The sequence below is a fragment of the Zingiber officinale genome, chromosome 1A (genome assembly GCF_018446385.1).
Source record: "Zingiber officinale cultivar Zhangliang chromosome 1A, Zo_v1.1, whole genome shotgun sequence".
Classification (NCBI taxonomy): domain Eukaryota; kingdom Viridiplantae; phylum Streptophyta; class Magnoliopsida; order Zingiberales; family Zingiberaceae; genus Zingiber; species Zingiber officinale.
Window position 1 is genome coordinate 37,323,488 of NC_055987.1, and position 6,732 is coordinate 37,330,219.

Here is a 6,732-nt window from a genome sequence, read left to right on the forward strand (position 1 = left end):
ATCTACATTGGCCGGCCACATCATTGGAGAACAAATTGGACAAGTTTCAATCAACAATTAAAACTTCCTAATTTGTTTCCGGAAATTTTAAAATTAAAATTTCTCTTTAAAAATCTCTTCATGGTTAATAAAAGAAATTTCTATAATTTTAATTTTACAACATGTGAATAATTTTTAAAGAGAAAATAAAATATCTCACCAATCTACAAATAAGGAAAGAGATCTAAACTCTTTCTTTAATCTTTTGTAAATTTTACAAGAGAGATAATTTAATTCAAATTCTCTTTAATAAATTATTTCTTCCACATAATAAAAATTAAAATTAAAATTCTTTTAATTTATTTTTTGGTCGGCCCTACTAGCTTGGGTTCAAGCTAGGGCCGGCCACCCAATCTTATACCTAGGCCGGACCTAGCTTGTTCCCAAGCTAGCTTGGTCGACCCCTATTGGGTGGGTATAGAAGGTGGGTATAGGTGGGTATAGAACTCTATAAATAAGAGGCTACGATAGGGACCGAGAGGAGGAATTGGTTTTGGTCTCCCGATAAAATTAAGCATCCCGTGTTCGCCCCGAACACACAACTTAATTTTATCAATGATAATTCATTCCACTAGAGAACTATCATTGAACTACCGCACCAATCCCAAATTACATTTTGGGCTCCTTCTTATTATAAGTGTGTTAGTCTCCCTGTGTTTAAGATATCGAATGTCCACTAATTAAGTGAGTTACTTTTTAATTAATATCTTATTCAAGAGTAGTACCACTCAACCTTATCGTCATATCGACTAAGTCCACCTGAGGGTTTAACATGACAATCCTTGTGGGCGCCTCTTGGGGACATTATCAACCTAGTATCTCTAGGACACAGTTTCCTTCTATAATCAACAACACACACTATAAGTGATATCATTTCCCAACTTATCGGGCTTATTGATTCATCGAACTAAATCTCACCCATTGATAAATTAAAGAAATAAATATCAAATATATGTGCTTGTTATTATATTAGGATTAAGAGCACACACTTCCATAATAACCGAGGTCTTTGTTTCTTTATAAAATCAGTATAAAAGAAACGACCTCAAATGGTCCTACTCAATACACTCTAAGTGTACTAGTGTAATTATACAGTCAAGATAAACTGATACCTAATTACACTACGACCTTCTAATGGTTTGTTCCTTTCCATTTTGGTCGTGAGCTACTGTTTATAATTTATACGGTACTGATAACATTATCTTCTACATATGACACCACATGCTATGTTATCTACAATATAAATTAATTGAACAACTACAAACAAATGTAGATAATTTGACCAAATGTGATTCTTTATTCAAGACAAATGTTTACAAAAGCTTAGGCTTTCAGTATACACTCCAACAGAGGTAGTTTTTTTTTTATACTGACTACATAAAAGAACAAAACCTCTGTTATTATGGAAGTGTATATTCTTAATCACGATATAATAACAAACATGTATACTTAATATTTATTTCTTTAATTTATCAAAGAGTGCGATTTAGTTCATTAAATCAATAGGTCCGATAAGTTGGGAAATGATATTATTTATATGGTGTGTTGTTGATTATAGAATGAAACTGTGTCCTAGTAATCTAGGTTGATGATGTCCCATTGAGGAGCTCATAAAGATTGTCATGTAAACCCTGTAGGTGGACTTAGTCCGACATGACAATAAGGTTGAGTGGTACTACTCTTGGATCTAGATATTAATTAAGTGAGTTGTCAGTAACTCATTTAATTAGTGGGCATTCAATATCTTAAACACAGGGAGACTAACACACTCATGATAAGAAGGAGCCCATATTGTAATATGGGATTGGTGCGGTAGTGCAATAATAACTCTTTAGTGGTATGAGTTATTATTGATAAACTTGAGTTGGGTGTTCGGGGCGAACACGGGAAGCTCAAGCTCATCGGGAGACCAAAACCAATTCCTCCTCTCGGTCCCTGTTGTAGCCTCTTATTTATAAAGCCTTATATTCACTTAAACCCAAGCTTCTTACCCATCTTGTTGTGGCCGGCCAAGCCAAGCTTGGAGCCCAAGCTAGGGTCGGCCAAGCCCTTTATGGAGCCCAAGTAGGGGTCGGCCAAGCCATGCTTGGTGACAAGCATGGGGCAGGCCAAAGTAAAATAAAAGGAAGTTTGTAAACAAAATTTTGTTAAATCTTTCCTTATTTGTAGTAATCTACAATGATTAAAAGAGAGATTTTATTTTGTTAAAATCTTTCCTTTTTTGTAGTTATCTACAATGGTTAAAAGAAAATTTTTAATTTTGTTAAAATCTTTCTTTTTATAGTCATCCTCATGGTTTTAAAAGATAGTTTTAAAATTTTAAAATCTTTCTTTTTATAGCTATCTACAAAGGATTAAAGAGAGATTTTAATTTTGTTAAAATCTTTCCTTAATTGTAGTTATCTATAATGTTTAAAAGAGAGATTTTAATTTTTGATAAAACATTCCTTTTTGTAACCATGTTTTAAAAAGAGAAGTTTTAATTAATCTTTCCTTTTGTAGTTGTCTACATGTTTTAAAAGAGAGAGATTAATTTTAAAACTTTCCATTATTGCCATGTACAATAGGAAATTTAGAAAAGAGAGATTTTAATTGTTGTTAAAATTTCCTTTTTTAAAGAGATGCCACAACTAAGGAAGTTTTAATTATGTTTAAAACTTTCCTTTTTTGCCTTGACCAAGGATTATAAAAGAGAAGGAGAGGGTGCCTCATGAAAGATACAACCTAGAGCCCTCTCTCTTTTCCTTGGCGTGGCTGGTCCTCTCCCCTCTCCTTTTCCTCTTCTTAGGGTCGGCAACACCTTCCTTCTTCTCTTCTTTTCTTCTTTCTAAGGTTGGCATCCATATTCCTTGGTGGCTGAAACTTGAAGGAAAAAGGAGAAGACTCTACATAGGTGGCCGATTACTAGAAGGAGAAGAAAGGAAGAAAGTTTCCTATTTTGGCATCCCTTTGTGGCTCAAGAGTCTTGGAGGAAAAGAAGGAGCTTGGGTGGATTTTATCTTGGTAGATCCTTGCCCACACGACGTCCAAGAGGAGGAGAGGAATACAACAGAAGAACAAGAGGTCTATAAGCTACAAAGAAAGGTATAACTAGTTATTTGTTTCCACATCATAACTAGTTCGTGTTCTTTGTATAGATCTTGAAAAATCAAACACAAGAGGCTATCGATTTTATATTATCATTTTTGTTATCGATTTTGTGTTTTGATTTCATGTTTTGATATTGTGTTTTTATTGAGGTCTCTGTAGTTAAACCTAGTTTACTGTAAGAAGTTAAATATCCGATTTCTTTGAAAAATTTTGTCTAAGAAGTGGTGGATGATCCCATACCCAAGAAGGCCTAGTGCCTCGCCATGTTTAACCTAGAAGTCGATCTTTGAAATAGATATTTGATTAACTTCTGTAATATGGTTTAACTTAGGAATATCACATCGGTTAAACTTGGAGTAAAAATGTTAAGTATCGTTTCCAATCCAAGTTTAACTTCTGAAGGACAATTTGGATTAATAATATTAAGCATTGTTTGCAATCAAAATTTAACTTCAGTAGATCACATGGGTAGCTAGGATAGTTCTATGCTTGTACAAATTTTTGTACAGGGGAACTAGGATGATATTCCGAGTAGCAACCAATTGCTTGGGCACCAAGCAAGGATTGGCTGGCCTCTTTCTTCGGTAGGAAACAAAATCAAACGAGTGAATGCGAGGCTATGTAGAGGCTACAATAGGGACCGAGAGGAGAAATTGGTTTTGGCCTCCTGATGGACTTGAGTTTCCTGTGTTCGACTCGAACACCCAACTCAAGTTCATCAATAATAACTCATACCACTAAAGAGTTATTATTGAACTACCGCACCAATCTCATATTACAATATGGGCTCCTTCTTATCATGAGTGTGTAAATCTCCCTGTGTTTAAGATGTTGTATGTCTGTTAATTAAATGAGTTACTGACAACTGACTTAATTAACATCTAACTCCAAGAGTAGTACCACTAAACTTTATTATTATGTCGAACTAAGTCCACCTGCATGGTTTACATGATAAATCTTATGAGCTCCTCATGGGGACATCATCAACCTAAATAAATAGGATAGTTAAGTTTCCTTTTATAATCAACAACACATCGTATAAATAGCACTATCTCCCAACTCATCGGACCTATTGATTTAACGAATAAATCTCACCCATTGATAAGTCAAAGAAATAAATACTAAGTGTACATGCTTGTTATTATATCGGGATTAAGAGAACACACATCCATAATAACAGAGGTTCTATTCTTTTATGCAGTTAGTATAAATCGAACAACCTCAAATGATCCTACTCAATATACACATAGTGTACTAGTGTAATTTTATAATCAAGACAGACTAATACCAAATTACACTACAAACGTTCCAATGGTTTGTCCCTATCCATCTCAGTCGTGAGCTATTATTTATAATTTATAAGGAACTGATAGCATGATCTTCTGTGTGACACCACACACCATGTTATCTACAATATAAATTAAATGGACAACTGCATTTAACTAAATGCAGACATTTGACCAATGTGATTCTCATTTCAAAATAAATGTTTATACAAAAGCTAGGCTTTTAGTATACATTCTAACAATCTCCCACTTATACTAAAAGACTATGTTGTCATATATGCTGCCATACATCTGATCCTCATCCTCTCAACATGGCCATCAAAAGCTCTCACCGGAAGGGCCTTATAAGGAACTAGGTTGTACTCCACCGAGAAGGAGTAAGCTCTAGCCGGAGATTGTCGGGGATTGATCCACCGAAGGATCAAGGGTTCGTCCACCTCAAGGACACGTCGTGGAGTAGGAGCAAGCAATCTTCGAACCATGTAAAAGGAATTGTGTTAGGGTTTGTATTCTTGCTCATCTTTATTGCTTTAGTTTTTGTATTTCTGCTTGCGTAAACTAACTTTGTAGAAAAGAAATTGAGTTGGGGGTGACCTAGCTATCCAACCCCCCCTTCAAGCTGGCCACCGATCCCTTACAAGTGGTATCAGAGCGAGGACGCCCTTCAACAAACTAATCACCGAGAAGAGCACTTCATCAAAATGGTCGGCTCAAACATTCATCCACCCAAATTCGAAGGGGACTTCTCTTGGTGGAAGAAGAAAATGGAGGTATTTTTCGAAACCGATTTTGACATAATGCTAATCATGGAAAATGGTTTTGAAGTGCCCAGGGATCAAGACAATAAGATACTTGAGAAAACAAGGTGGAGCAAGAAGCAAAGGGAAGAACATTTAGCTAATTCTAAAGTCATACATCATTTACTAAATGTCCTTCCCCAACAAGAAGTAACAAGAGTTAGAACATAGTCAAGCACCAAGAAGTTATGGGAAAAGCTAGTGGAGCTTCATGAAGGGACATCGGAAGCGAAATTGGCAAGAAGAGACCTCCTTCGAACTCAACTCACCAATATTAAGCTTGAAAAAGGAGAAAAGGTATCAATTTTACATTATAGAATTAAGGAAATTTTAAATAGACTAACAAGTGTAGGAGAGACACTTACAAACCAAGACATCATAATGAAATCCATCAATGCTTTCCCAAGAACCTCAACATAGAGCTCAATTGTAGACTCTTTCTACATTTCAAAGGATCTAGAAAAATCTTTTCTAGATGAATTCTTCTCAATAATGGAGCTCCATGAGACTCGGATTGAAGGATTAGAAGGAGAAATCAATAGATCAAGAGGAGTAGCTCTTGTGGAAAACAAGGGAAAGGGAAAGAAGAAATCTTCATCTCCACCATCTTCCGATTTCGATGAGTCAAGTGCCTCAATGGATAGTGATCAAGAGGCATATATGGTAAGGAAGATGAGAAAAGCATTTAATAATTTTAATTCTGACAAATCACATGCTAGGAGAAGTTCAAGGGGCAAGAGTAGAAGAAGAAAGATCAAGTGCTACAATTGCCAAGGAGAAGGACACATGAGAGATGATTGTCCTCTCTTGAAGAAGAAGGAAGGAAAGAAGAAGGAAGAGGAGAAGAAGATAAAAGAAATGGGGAAGAAAGCTCACAATCTAAAAGCAACATGGGATGATCCATCTTCATCGGAGGAAGAATAACACCATGTGTCCCATTTTACTCTAATGGGAATTGATGATGTAGCCTCCACCTCATCCGAAAATGAAGAAGGAAAGAGCTCAAGTGAAGATGAAGAAGGGAGCTCAAGTGAAGGGGGAGGTCAAACTTCGGATTCAGACTTCTCGGTAAGTGAGGTATATAATCTTCCTCCCCATGTTTTAATTAAGATTATTAAAAGTATAAATGAGAATTTGTTCAAGGCAAAACGGAAAAATAAGTCTTTGAAAAATGATATTGTTTGCCTTGAAGAAAAATTAGAATCCATGACTCTTAAGGATAATAATTTGCATGCTTCTTCTTCTTCTAGTTTAAATGATTCATGCTTATAAGAAGAAAATAGGGTCTTATGGGAAAAGGTAGAGCCGAGGGAAGTGGACTTCAAGGCAACGTGAAGGATGGCACGGAGAGGAGTCGCGGGCTCGTGTGCATCTGAGGGACGAAGGCCAAGGAAGAGGGTTTCAAGGGCGACTCCGAAGAGGATGAGTGTGAGTATGTAACCAGGTGCAGTCAACTGCATGTTTTAGTAGTCAACTGCACCAGTCGACTGCATATTTTAGCAGTCGACTGCACCAGTCGA